The sequence below is a fragment of the Gossypium arboreum genome, chromosome 5 (genome assembly GCF_025698485.1).
Source record: "Gossypium arboreum isolate Shixiya-1 chromosome 5, ASM2569848v2, whole genome shotgun sequence".
Taxonomy (NCBI): Eukaryota; Viridiplantae; Streptophyta; class Magnoliopsida; order Malvales; family Malvaceae; genus Gossypium; species Gossypium arboreum.
This window is the reverse complement of record NC_069074.1, coordinates 22,810,918-22,824,833: the sequence shown is the minus strand read 5'-3', so window position 1 is coordinate 22,824,833 and position 13,916 is coordinate 22,810,918. Positions and strand designations below refer to the sequence as shown.

Genomic DNA, 13,916 nt, shown 5'->3' with positions numbered 1-13,916 from the left:
AAATTTTAGATAAATGCTTTTAGGAATCATTATATATAAAAGATAAATCGATACTTAAGTAACACAAGAAAATAAAACAATAGCATCTGATAGAAGAATTTCAAATTGGATATTTACTTTGACATTTGCTAATTCCCAAAGTCAAATCGAGTCAATGAAATTCTATAAATATAATTATAATAATCAATTACAAATAGACATGTAATTAACAATATCCAATTACTTGTGAGGGAAATGCAACAAAAAAATTAAATGAGTAACAAAAATAATTAAAATTTCAATCGCATAAAGTCATAAAGAAACATAGTAGTATACTGTACTATGGTTCATCAAAAAAGGAATTAGGGGGATAGGCTAAATATAAGGCTGACATAATGGCTTTATTAATTAAAACCCAAAGATGTCATCAAATTAAGAATGAAAAGATTACAAAAAAGAGGAATGAGTGAGAATTATACCTGCAACAATGGTAGATGCGGCAGACTACAGATGGGAGGCTCTCAATCTCTCAGATATAAAATAAAAATTAATAACTTCAATTGATTGATGCTGATGACTGGTGAATGGTCTATTATTCAAATGAAATTTGACCTTGTTTAACTTGGAGAAACTTTCTCCCATTGCCATGGTTATGGGAAAATAGAAAAGGTTGAATGCTAGTAACCGTTGATTTTTTTTTAGAGAAAATTGAAATTCTCCATTAACTTTAATAGTAGAAGTTGAAATTTGAGAACTAGAGGAGGTTTGGAGAAGTCAAAGAGTTGGAGATGAAGCATTTATGGAGAAAAATTGAAAGCCTATTTTCTTTTCTTTTCCTGCCTGTAATAAAGCATAGATCAAAAGATTTAAAAAACTGAAAATTTTTTTTCTCAAATTAAAAGATGAGGAAATAATATTTTTGAACCCTTTCTAACTTTTAACCTTAAGCGACTACACCCCCAACCAACTCCAAGACTAAGCCTGATGGGTGGTCAATTGGCCCAAAACTAAGCTTGAGCTTGAAAAGTTTTTTAAAATCAAACCTTGTGCTGGACCATAGATAAATATAATCAAAAGTGCAATTTATTTTTTAAAGCATTTAAAAAATTCATAATGTCATGTTAAATATTGTAGTAATTCCGATTAACATTTAATAGATGTTGTATTCTCATGTCATTCAATCATGGTGATCAAAATTTTTATACTTAAATTAATTACTTTGATATATGAATTTAAAAAAGTGATCAAAAGTGTAATTCAAAATTCATAACATGTTAAATATTATAAGAGAGTCATCTAATATTTGATAAAAGTTGCTGCATTATTATTTCTTCCAATTATCAGCAACTAACAACCAAGTTATCAAAAATTTCAATGTCCTTAACTAACTTTGATGCTTAAATGGATAGTTTGATTGCTAAATTAAACTTTTGAGTGATTTTATGTGTAATTTTTTATTAATATCATTTATTATGCTTTTTTTAACAATTTTATTAAACTTTGTTTTCATATATTTAGTTCATTTGAATTTTAATAAAATTATAATTTTAAATTATATAATTACTTTTAATGTGAATTTATATGATGTAAACTCTATTTTAAATATTTATTAATTTAAGTTTAATTAATATATATGATATGATGATATTAAAAATTGAAGATTTATCTTAACTATATAGGTACAAAATAGGTAGTATCAACATAATTTTTGTTTGAACCCCAGCAGTGAGAAGTAAAAGATGGAAGAGTCTAGTAGGAGAAAGAGGAAGGTTTGGGGTCATTACACAAAATTTCAGCACTCCTCTAACCTCATTATTGCTAAACCTTCGATAGAAATACAAGCTACTGAAGGAAAGACATCAAATTCCTCCGTTATTGACTTTTATCTTTAACCTTAAAGAAGAAACGACTTGATGTTATCTCTGAATATTATGTTCAAATTCATGGCTAAAAGTTGAACTCGCCAGCTTCACTATAAGTTTTCTCCAACTGCTCTATTTTGTTTATTCTGAACCCTCTGGTCCTCAGTTCCTCCGGGATACCACTATCTTTATGGTCTATGCTCTCAAGACTCCAGCCCTTGTTCCGTATCAATCCTCCCACTTTTACCTATTTCCAAAACCATGTTATTACCAAATTCTTCAACTGAATTAAGCTCAAAACCCAGACTAAAGTTACTTCAAATATTCGAAAAATCAACTTCCAGATTTACAGGCACAGAGAGGTCACATATTCGAAAAGTTATTGAACATATGCTAATATGATGGTAACGGGTGAAGCCAACAGATCATCTCTTATGAGTGATGATATTTCAAAATATGGCACTAGACTAAGAAATGTATCAACAAATTGGCATTTATAGACGATGCTTAAAATATCAAATTTTAAAACAAATCAATTCAATTTGTTCCAAAGACCGCAAGGAAGAAAACCAATTAAAAGGGAATAACAGCTTTACAGAATGTAATGAATCTACCATTAGTTTATTGTGGCATACCTTGGCACCATCAATGGAGTTGATGGCAAGAGCTCCATCCAAGGATAGATCTTCTAGAAATATATTGCGACCCTTAAGAGCCATGGTAGACCTTTGAGAAATGGAGCAACTTCCCCTAACTTTGCTTTTGATCTCAGAAAACGTCAGCCTCCATATAGGTTTCCATGTAACACGTGGCCACACTTCCACCTCTTGTCCATTGAATACCTGTGGAACTGGATCCTCCAGTTTGACACCAGCCTGGAAAACAGATAAAAATTGGAACCCAAAGGATTTGTCAATAAAATGAAGGTTATAAAGAGATTAATAATAAAGATCTACAGAATGAGATAGAGATCTAGCAATTGAATTTAACAAAGTATAACATGAGCACCTTTTGAAGGATGCGACTGTTCGCACGATATATAGCCATTTCTCCAGAAGTTGCACTGTGGTAATGATTCCCTTTTGATACCTTTAATTAAAGGTTAATTTAACGTTACCCTGAATCAGCAAGGGCAACAAACAACGATACTACAGATATCCAAACAGAAGCCTTGGTCCAGAGGTAGAGAGACAATACATTGCCCACTGGCTACTTGCTCAAAGATTGACCAAGAAGTTTAAGGGAGACAAAAAGTGAAGAGGCAGATGCTTAGCATGATAGAATGACGAGCACCATCTAAATGAACTATAGAGTATCACTATAAACAACTCTACATTGGTCAGGTGTGAGCACTATATTTAAGATGATGAGCACCATCTAAATGAACTGTAGAATTTCACTATAAACAACTCTACACCGGTCAAGTGTGAACATTGTATTTAAGACAGGTAATGAATGTAAAAGGAACTAATTTACTTGACAAAATTCACCTTGAAGCAGCAGCAGAATACTAACAGGATGATTAGCATATTTTAACATGTATGATGTAAGGGTACAAAAGAAAATTAATTTTCAAGAATTGTTCACCCTCTGAAATAGAGTCCTAAAAGAATTGAGCAACATAATCCAGATATCTCAGCTTTTCTATCTTTAGATCTGTTAAAAACAGGCTATTTCAATTATATTTTTCACAAGAAATTACATAAATATTTATAGACATAGTGAGCCTAACTTAGGAAACTTTACACTAGGAAACATACTAATTCTAGGGATGCTGTACCTAAAAACAGCCTTAAAGTTAGGGATAAAATATTTACAGAATCCTATTTGATACACTCAAATATTCCTTAATTAGGAAACTGAAATCTGACACTCCTCCTCAAGTTGGGAAGTGGATATCATCCATTCTCAGCTTGCTTACTAATTTCTGAAACAACTTCCCAGACAATCCTTTGGTAAGTATGTCTGCTAGTTGACCATCAGTGGACACAAATGGAGTGCAAATTAAGCCACTGTCCAGTTTTTCCTTTATAAAATGTCTGTCAACCTCAACATGCTTCGTTCGATCATGTTGAACTGGATTATGTGCATAATTGATAGCAAACTTATTATCGCAATACAACTTCATTGGACCTTCCCACTCGATCTTCAAATCTTCCAAAATAATTTTTAACCATAACAACTCACAAACTCCAAGAGCCATCACCCTAAATTCAGCTTCTGCACTAGATCTAGCCACAACATTTTGTTTTTTACTCCTCCAAGTCACAAGGTTGCCTTCTAGGAAAGTACAATAGCCCGAGGTTGATCTTCTATCAACCATAGATCCTGCATAATCTGCATCAGTATAGGCTTCAAGGGTTAAATTCTGTCCCTTTTTAAATAGGATTCCTTTGCCTGGTGTGCCCTTTAAGCATCAGAGAATCGATATACGGCTCTAAGATGTGATTCTTTGGGATTGTGCATAAACTGACTTACAACACCTATAGGCAATATCTGGTCTGGTATGAGACAAGTAAATGAGCTTCCCCATAAGTCTTTGATATGACCTTTTATCAACTGCTGCATCTTCTAGTGCATTTCCAAGTCTGTAGTTCACCTCTATGGGCGTTTCTGCTGGTTTACAGCCCAACTTACCCGTCTCTGTCAACAAATCAACTATGTATTTTTGCTGAGATATGAATATTCCTTCCCGAGAGTGTGCCACTTCAATACCAAGGAAATATTTTAACTTACCGAGCTCTTTGACTTCAAATTCTTTTACTAGGCATTTCTTTAAATTCTCCGTTCCTTCTAGATCATCACCAGTCACTATAATGTCATCAACATAGACTAATAAAGCAGTCACTCCCCTTGAAGATGAGTGTTTTACAAATAGAGTGTAATCTCCTTGACTCTGTTTATACCCCAACTTGAGCATTACTTTGGTAAATCTTCCAAACCAAGCCCTCGGGGACTGTTTTAGTCCGTACAAAGCCTTTTTTAGTCTGCAAACTACCGTCTCAGATTTGGACCGAATCTCAAGGAACATCCATATAGACTTCCTTCTCAAGATCACCGTGTAAAAAGGCATTTTTGATGTCAAATTGTCGTAATTTCCAGCCTCGGTTGGCAGCTAGTGACAACAACACTCTTACAGTGTTCATCTTTGCTACAGGGGCAAATGTCTCAAGGTAGTCTATTCCATACATTTGAGTGTACCCTTTAGCAACCAATCTTACTTTGTACCTCTCCAAAGAACCATCTGACTTATATTTCACTGTGTACACCCAGCGACATCCCACTGGTTTCTTTCCTTTCGGTAATTGCACTAAGTCTCATGTCTTATTTTTTTCAAGAGCGTCCATTTCAACTTTCATGGCATTTTTCCAATTCTCATCTTCTAATGCCTCGAATACAGTTTTGGTTATGGAGATAGAATTTAGGCTGGTAAGGAAGGTTTTGTGGTTATGGGACAAGTTTTTGTAAGACATGAATAGGTACAAGGGATGTTTTGTACAGGTTCTAGTCCCCTTTCTAATAGCAATGGGAAAATCATCTAAATTTGCAGTATTAGAATTCAAAGTAGGTTCAGCAATTACCTCAAGTCGTATAAGAGAAGAAGATGATTGAACTTGCACCGGTGCCTTCTTCCTTGAGTAAACCAGTAAAGGACGAGTAGTGTCCTGAATTCCTCTTGGTGATTTGGGTGTATTAGGCTCTCTTTCAGGTTGTATAGGGGCCATTGTTTCAAGTCGGGCATGTTGGTTAGTAGGCAAGGACTGAGTGGGAGTGTTTGGTTGCTGGACAGGAGCTGGAATGTGGGTGTTTTGTTGCTGGACAGGAGCTGGAATGTCAAGAAGAAAGAATTCTTTGTCCTTATCTTCTGTGAATAAGATCTCCCCCTGAAGATAAGGACGAGTAAAGAAATTCTCTTGTTCTACAAAAGTAACATCTGCTGTTACAAAAAAAAATTTTGTGGCTGGATGATAGCATTTGTACCCCTTTTGAGTGGAAGAATAACCAAGAAAGACACACTTGATAGCTCATGGATCAAATTTTCCTCTATTTTGAGAATGAACATGTACAAAAGCAACACAGCCAAATATTTTGGGAGTAAGGTTACTTGAAGTATTGAAATCAGGAAAGAATTTTGCTAGAACTTGCATAGGACTTTGAGATTCAAGGACTTTTGTAGGCAATCTATTTATCAAATGAGTAGCAATTAAAACAGTCTCCCCCCAATATTGTTTAGGGACATTTTTTTGGAACAAAAGGGCTCTTGTAATAGCTAAAATGTGACCATTCTTTCTTTCGGCAACACTATTTTGTTGGGGTGTACTAACACAAGATGACTCATGTATAATGCCTCTTTCCTGGAAATATATTGAGAGAAATTGATTGAAATAATCCTTGGCATTGTCTGAATTGTGTTTTGATCATGTTGTAAAAGGTTGGAAAGACAGACCTTACATCAGATTTTTGTTTTAAAAGAAATATCCAAGACACACGAGTACAATCATCAATAAAGAATACAAACCACTGAGCCCCAGAAATATTTGAAATAGTGGATGGCCCCCAAACATCACTATGAATAAGAGTAAAAGAGTGAAAGTTCTTTTATTGCTTACTGGAAAAGAGGTACGTTTATGTTTTGCAAGTTAACAGATATCACAATGAAATTTTTCAACAATCAATCCTTTGAACAATGAAGGAAACATAATCTTAAGGACTCTAAATGATGGATGACCAAGGCGAAGGTGATAGAGCCAAATTTGGTCTTTATTGGTTTTGATAGATTCGGATATGAAAGATGAAGGTGAGGAGTTCAGAGCACTAACTTCTCCACTGGATTCTTCAAGATAGTATAGGCCATTTACTTCCTTAGCATGTCCAATCATCCTCCTCGTATTCTGTTCCTGAAAAAGACATCGATTGTGATAGAAAACCACTTACAGCTAGAGTCTTTGGTAATTCTTTGAATGGATAAAAGATTGGTAAATAGTTTTGGAACATGAAGGACATTTTTAAGAGTAAGGGTTTTGTTTATAACAATATCACCCGACCAGCCCATCGTGATCACAAAACCATCGGCCATCGTTATTTTTCTACTACTAGGGTAAGGTGTATATGAAACAAATTTTGTGAGGAGTGGGTTATGTGGTCCGTAGCTCTGAGTCAATGACCCAAGAACTTTTGGTGATCAGATTCGAGACTTTAGAATCTTGAGAATAGGATATACCGAAAAAGCCAAACTACAAGTACTGCTGAAGAATTTTTTCCAATGATCCCAAAGAAATTTTTAACTTCTCAATTTCTTCTTTATTGAATTCAACAGTGATTCACGAGAATTATTTTTCCATCCAGCTATCTTGCTATATATGCTCGTCCTTGTCCCTTGGGTTGTCCACCTTTTTCGAAAAATTTTTATTTGTTGTTTGTGGCTTCCCATGGAGTTTCCAAGATCTTTCTTTAGTGTGACGGGCCTTTTACAAGAGGTGCACCATACGGAATCCTGTTAATAGGCTTTGTACGCTCAGATGTCTATTATCTTCACTATTTGGCTGCTCCAGGCCAAATCTCCTCTCACTTACAACTTTTGTAACCAAGGCTGAACTATCCACTTGACTGTTCTCAACCATAACTCCTTTTCTTCCTTCCTCAGCACGAACAATTGCAATTGTCTCATTTAGTGATAGTAGTTCCTCTTTTTCAAGTACTTGAACTCTTACTGCATCAAACTCAATATTTAGTCCAGCAAGAAAATCATAAATTCGATCCTTTTCAATGAACCTTTTCAAGAGTGCTGCATCTTCACTGCACTTCATTTGAATGCACTGGTAATGATCCATCTCTTGCCATAAACTTTGTAATAGATTGGAATACTCCGTGATTGATCGACTTCCTTACTTGGTAAATGAAATCTTAGTCTTGATTTCATAGATTTGAGCAGCATCTCGAACTTTAGAATAAGTCATTTCACGCTTCCCATATTTCTTTGGATGTGTTAAGAAACATGCATGTATCATCGATTTCGGCATCATAGAGTTCCATAACCAAAACATTACCATAGAGTCTTGTTCATCCCAAGCATCAAACTTAGGATCTCCTTCTTTAGGTCTAGTTCCGAGTAAGTGACTCGCTTTTCCTCTTCCCTTCAAGAACGTATTGAACCAGTTGAGACCACTTGTAATTTTTCCCATTTAGCCTGTAGGCTACTTGGATGTTCAAACTCACTTGTTGGGTTTGAGTTGTTCACGAAACTTTTGAGACATCCCATGTTCTTGATCTAGACAGTTTCAGTCATGTTTCGTTTGAACAAATTTTACAGGCTTGAGGGCTGGTTGGAATCAGGAAAAAAATCGCCAGACAGAGAAAAAAAAATTCCCAAAAATCGGGCTAAAAAAGCTCTGATACCATGTTAAAAACAGGCTATTTCAATTATATTTTTCACAAGAAATTACATAAATATTTATAGACTTAGTAAGCCTAACTGAGGAAACTTTACACTAGGAAACATACTAATTCTAGGGATGCTGTACCTAAAAACAGCCTTAAAGTTAGAGATAAAATATTTATAGAATCCTATTTGATACACTCAAATATTCCTTAATTAGGAAACTGAAATCTGACAAGATCTTGACAGAAGTACCTAATTACACTGTCATGTCATTTTGTATATACCAACCAACACCTGAAATCCTGGATTTGCTACACATTGACGTGCCAGATTGTTATAATTGCAAAAGGGCCATATAAACAGAAAGAGGTGGACTTCAGAACTTATTAAAATATAATTTCACCTTAGCAGCATCCTCAGGGTTGTTCTTCACCGGTGAATAAGCAAGCCATGTACCCATCAGCTACACAATTGCATTAAATCAGGAATACTGATCATAGAACCACAGTGAGAAGAAGGTACTATCTGACGGCTAATATTACATAAGCTCTAACATGACCAAAAGCTTAACTGCAATAACGGTAAATGATTGAAACCACCAATTACCGTAAATCCAACTTTTGCTGATGGAGGCAATGTTTTAGGATAGTCTTGCATCATACACTCAAGCCGAGTTGAGGACTTAAATGTTTTGCTAGCATCTTTATACCTGCGGTAACAAAACAGATGAAATGGTCTAGATTAGCTTTCTTATTTTACAAGGAACCAAGTATACAAAGTTAAAAATAAAAGATCTTGGGACATCAACATTCCAATAAAATCAGATCAAGCTGTAGAAATTCTCCACCATGATCTGGAATCACGAATGTGACTTTTACTAGCTAGGACCTGATGTTTGACTATCATAACAACTTCAAGGACAAGAAGGCATTTCCTACAGCAGGAAAAATCTAGGAACAAATTGCATTTCTTAAAATGTTTTCTATAACTGGACATGACACCTACGTTGCCTGACTTCAAATTTTTCTTTAAGTACCCATGTTCGACACCTGTGTCTAACACATATGTGGACATAGGCATGGGGTTATGATCCTGCAAAGATTCTCTAAATATATGAAAATCTTGGAAAAAATTTAACATACCCTTATCAAACGCATACCTAGCTGCGTCTGACACTCACACCCAAGTTTGAATAAAAGATGATGCTGGTAAGATTACCATTTACATAAAATTCTATTATGCTACATCTTTCCTGGAAATTCAGTTTAATTCCAACCCTCATGTCAATTAAAGGCATATGTGCTTCAAGGTCTAGAAAAGACTTGAGAATAAAGAATGAAGTACAATTTTTTATTCCAAAATATTGTTATATGCAGAAATAAGCAATAAAATCATCCACAAAGCAGAGCTCTGAAAAATTCCAATAATAATTAGTGAAAAATAAAAGAATAATTACTTGGGGTTAACAAATTCCTCAATAGCACCTTCTGTTTTTTTCAGCTCCTCAATGTATGGACCAAGCTCCAAAATCAGCTGTTACATAGAACAAATACATAAGAGGACAGGAAGAGCAAGTAGATAAAATATGGAAAAGTTAATATATGTGGCTGATATTTACACTAGAAAAGAATCAGATCAAATTTTATAAATGTCATAATGATGACAAGGACAATTCATCATGTAAAGAACTTTATAGCTTTTAATACCTTGACTGGTGCTTACATAAGTAAATAACCCACATTATAGTCCAAACGTGAAAATTTTGATTGAATTTCTAAAGGCTCAAGTACTTTATTCATCAGATTATCATCAAGAATTAAATTTCAAAAATGATGATTTTGAGCTAGAAAAATTACTTGGTTTATATTTCCAGGGAAAGGAGAATAACCAGTCTCACAATTAACATCTCCATCAGGATGTGCATTGGCTCTAAGCAGAGGATCAAGTTGATTGTATTCCACATTGATCACCATCAATCTCCCTGACGTCAATTTCATGTCCTGTTACTGGTACTGGTGAAGCACAGGAATTTGATGCCTAAAACACCTTTTATAGCATAGATGCATCATACATGCATATAAACCAACAACAGAAATGGACAGAGGGGGCGGAGAAGAAAGAGGCAATTGTGCACCATCCTATCATCTCAAAAAAACTTTAGCATGAACAAGCACAAAACAAAAGAAACACTCAAGAAATCAGAAATTAGTGAAGTATAAACCTTCTTTTAGACAACTATGAACATCTCTAGAGAAATAGGTCTACAAACAAACATTGACACGCCATTGGCAGTTCTAGTTTCCAATAATTAGAGGAGTTTCATATATAAATACCATCACTGTGAGTGAGTCTGGTAATTCCTCCAATGGCTTCTTTTGCTTTTCGTTGAACAGCAAACAATTGACATGGTATAGTTTAGTAGCACTGACTCCTAGTGCAGCTGGAATGGCCTACATTGAAATGGTAAAAATTTTATTCACAATAAAAAAATAACCATGAAATGATGGAAATTCTAGCGGTTAACCTTGAATAGAAGTCCATTTGTGTCTTGGAAAAAGAGAACCCATCTCAAACCAGCATCATGCCTAGAAAAAAGTATGACATTAAATATAAGAAATTATGCATTGAATAAATTTCCAAAAAGGGCCAGTTGGCATTTTATGCAATGTGACTGAAGCAGAGCAGATAAATGTCAAGACAATTAAGATCAAGGAGAGTTAGAAAATAGAAATAAGTGTATGGCAGCTAAATTACTATCATATTTGCGTGGATATTGTCATCTTCTTTCATTGTTATAGCTTAAGGGACTAGAAAACAAATTTTTTATTAGCACCTGTTAATGAGAGGCAAGGGCAAGGACAGACACGAATATCATCATATAAGGAGTTCCCATGCCACAAAGACATAAAATAATGGCAGCTGGTAATATATAAACATAAAAAATCCAGAATCCAGATTTTAGAAGCAGTATAAGCATATGAGACGTACCAGATTTTCAGAAGGCCGCTTGAATATAAAAGTGAGTGCACATCACCATGGCCATGAGGTTTTGTCTGACAAGACAAAACCAGAAAACACTTAAGGAAAAGGACCTCTCAGTTTTATGTTGCTTTTATATACTGCATTATGATGATTACCTGAATTTTGTATTTGTCATGAGGGTCCAAAGCAAGCCTAGCATCATTATCATCTAAGCAAGCAACTTTCTCCTGATGATATGACACTTCATGTAAAAGAACTAAACAAAAGCTCTCAAAAAGAACACATAAGAAGTGATTACATACCTGCTTAAGAAGTTTAACTTGAGTAGGTTTCATCCCAAAATAAGAATTTGATTCTAAAAGGTCCATAGTACGGCCGTATGTGTCATCCGAAGTCGTGATAACAAAAGGAATCTCCTTTTGACATGCACCTAAAAATTGAGAGAAGAGGGAAAGAGAAACAAACTTAAGAGATAAAGAGAACTAACAAGTTGTACGATGCAATAAACAGTGGAATATTTTTCTAAATGGTCGGAGGTTGGACTATTTTTTTTCGTAGGAAAATGTGATGTCTATGACGCAACACTACTTTCTAGACCAGAGAGGTTGTTTACAAAGTATTTATTAGGCTCAGGTGACTTAGACAATTGCACCTAGCTCATTACATAAACTATAACTTTAAACAGATATCTGTTGTGCCTTTCTTATCCCTAGGAACTATTGTAAGAGGTTGATTCTATGGAACCTCATTATAGTGTACTTTCGGAGCTCTTTTCGACTTGTTCATTCTATTAAACATTTCCCATGTAAAGAATGGCCTATTTAACGCTCAGTAATCTCCCATCGGCTTCTTCCATTCATAACACAGAAGAACAATACCTCTTGGCCCTTCTTCATCACGTGGAGGAGCAAATTTTATAAAATGGATATTGGAAGTGTAATGCCTCCTAAAATAATGAGAAGCCACACAAACCTTGCGAAAGCCTACTGCTAGCTTCCTGAAGAGCCAGAATAGACTCAATGTAGAGTTGTAAGAAACATGTTCCTGTTGTGGTCTCTGCTGGAAGTGCTACCTACAAGGTGTACAAGGTATCTAGTCAAATATTTAGCTCCTTGACGTTTGAACAGGAACATAAAATATGATAACCATCCTTAAAAAATGGAAAGAAGCATCAATCCAATATCTCTCTAACGCAAAAAAGTATGATCCATGGGAACCAACACTTAACACAAAAGTATCTATCAAACATATTTTAACTTTTTAGACTTGTGTAGCTCTTATGAAACCAAATAATTGAAATTAACAGGATAAAAATATCAACTGCAAGTCTATAGGTTATCTACCTTAATTCCATTATATCCAAGACGTTCACCAAGGCCACCTGCAACAAGAACAAATGCTGCATCTTGGGCTTCTTTGATACCAGCCTCCTCAAATCTGATGAAATTATCATCACCAAAAGAAAGAACTTTATCTCCGGTTGGAACCTGCAAAATAAACTCACTGTATTTAAGACAAAGTTGCAGAGAAAACTGGAAAGAATGTGACTCAGGGTACAGAAAACTTAATTCCAATTCAATTTACATTAATATGAATCATGTAACTTAGTACAATTTAAAAATGTGAATAATAAATTAAAGTTACAAAGTGAAAGACTAAATTCCTTACCAAAGGTGTAAAGCCATCATATGGGTTCTTCCCTTCTTTTGAGTCCGCTAAGAGCTCCTTAGCATTTTTAACATAGGATGCCAAACCCCCAGGATAGCATGAATTGAGCTTAGCAACCTAAACGAAAAAAGGTTCAATACTAAGCTCTATGATATATAGTATTAAAATCACTGAAACACAATCAATCATATCCTATCAAAAACAACAGAGGAAATGGATTTTTCTCTTTAAAAAAACACTCCTTTCATGCCCTTAAGCTTTCTTTTCATCCATAATTTAACTGAATTTAGCAAAGATAAATAAATCTCCAACTTCGCTATTTTCTTTTTTAAAAAAGTTGATCACATTAGAACACTGTAGAGTTCCGTGGTTTTAAAATATTAAACAGAGACCTGAGCGAAAAAGGCTTTCTTTCGTTTATCCTCAACGCCAGGCTCCGGCCAATGCTGAAACAAATGGCTCTGCCTCAAAACTAACAACATCTTCGCCAACTCTATCCGCCAAAAAAACAAAACACAGTATACTTACACTAGTGCGTATATATATATACATACTAATAATTTTTTACAAAAAAAAAAAAAACTTGAATCTAGGTAATGCTAAACCTGATCCGGATGAAGGAGGTGAAGATTCTTGACGAGATTAGGAGGCCAATCTCCGGCGTTGATGTTGAGGTCGGAGAGAATCTTCGCCGAAGAATCGGCCGTCGCGGAAGCCATTGTAGCCGGAATTGTAGTTTTCGAATAAAATATGAAGATTAAAGAAAGGGAGAGAAGAATTTTACGTAAAAACTGTCCAAAAGGGACGTAATATGCTAATATGAGAGTGTAATGTTTGATCACAGTAAATATTGTTATGAGTAGTGGATATTTGTTAAGATGAATATAAGTTTTCATATATTTTAAATTTTAATAGTAATTAGAAAGTAGAGTTTTATTTTATTTATAATTAGAATATGGAGAAGCAACTAAAAGCTAAATATACTATTTTGAATTTATTTTAAATATTCTTTTAAAAAATTAATTTACATTTTCAACTAAGTAGCC

At 34.7% G+C, this 13,916-nt stretch overlaps 1 pseudogene; it reads right to left on the bottom strand.

The window, feature by feature from the left end:
• Window positions 1-1,626: 1,626 nt before the first annotated feature.
• LOC108482915 (UDP-sugar pyrophosphorylase-like) lies at window positions 1,627-13,598 on the bottom strand (annotated as a pseudogene).
• Between the last annotated feature and the right edge of the window lie 318 nt (window positions 13,599-13,916).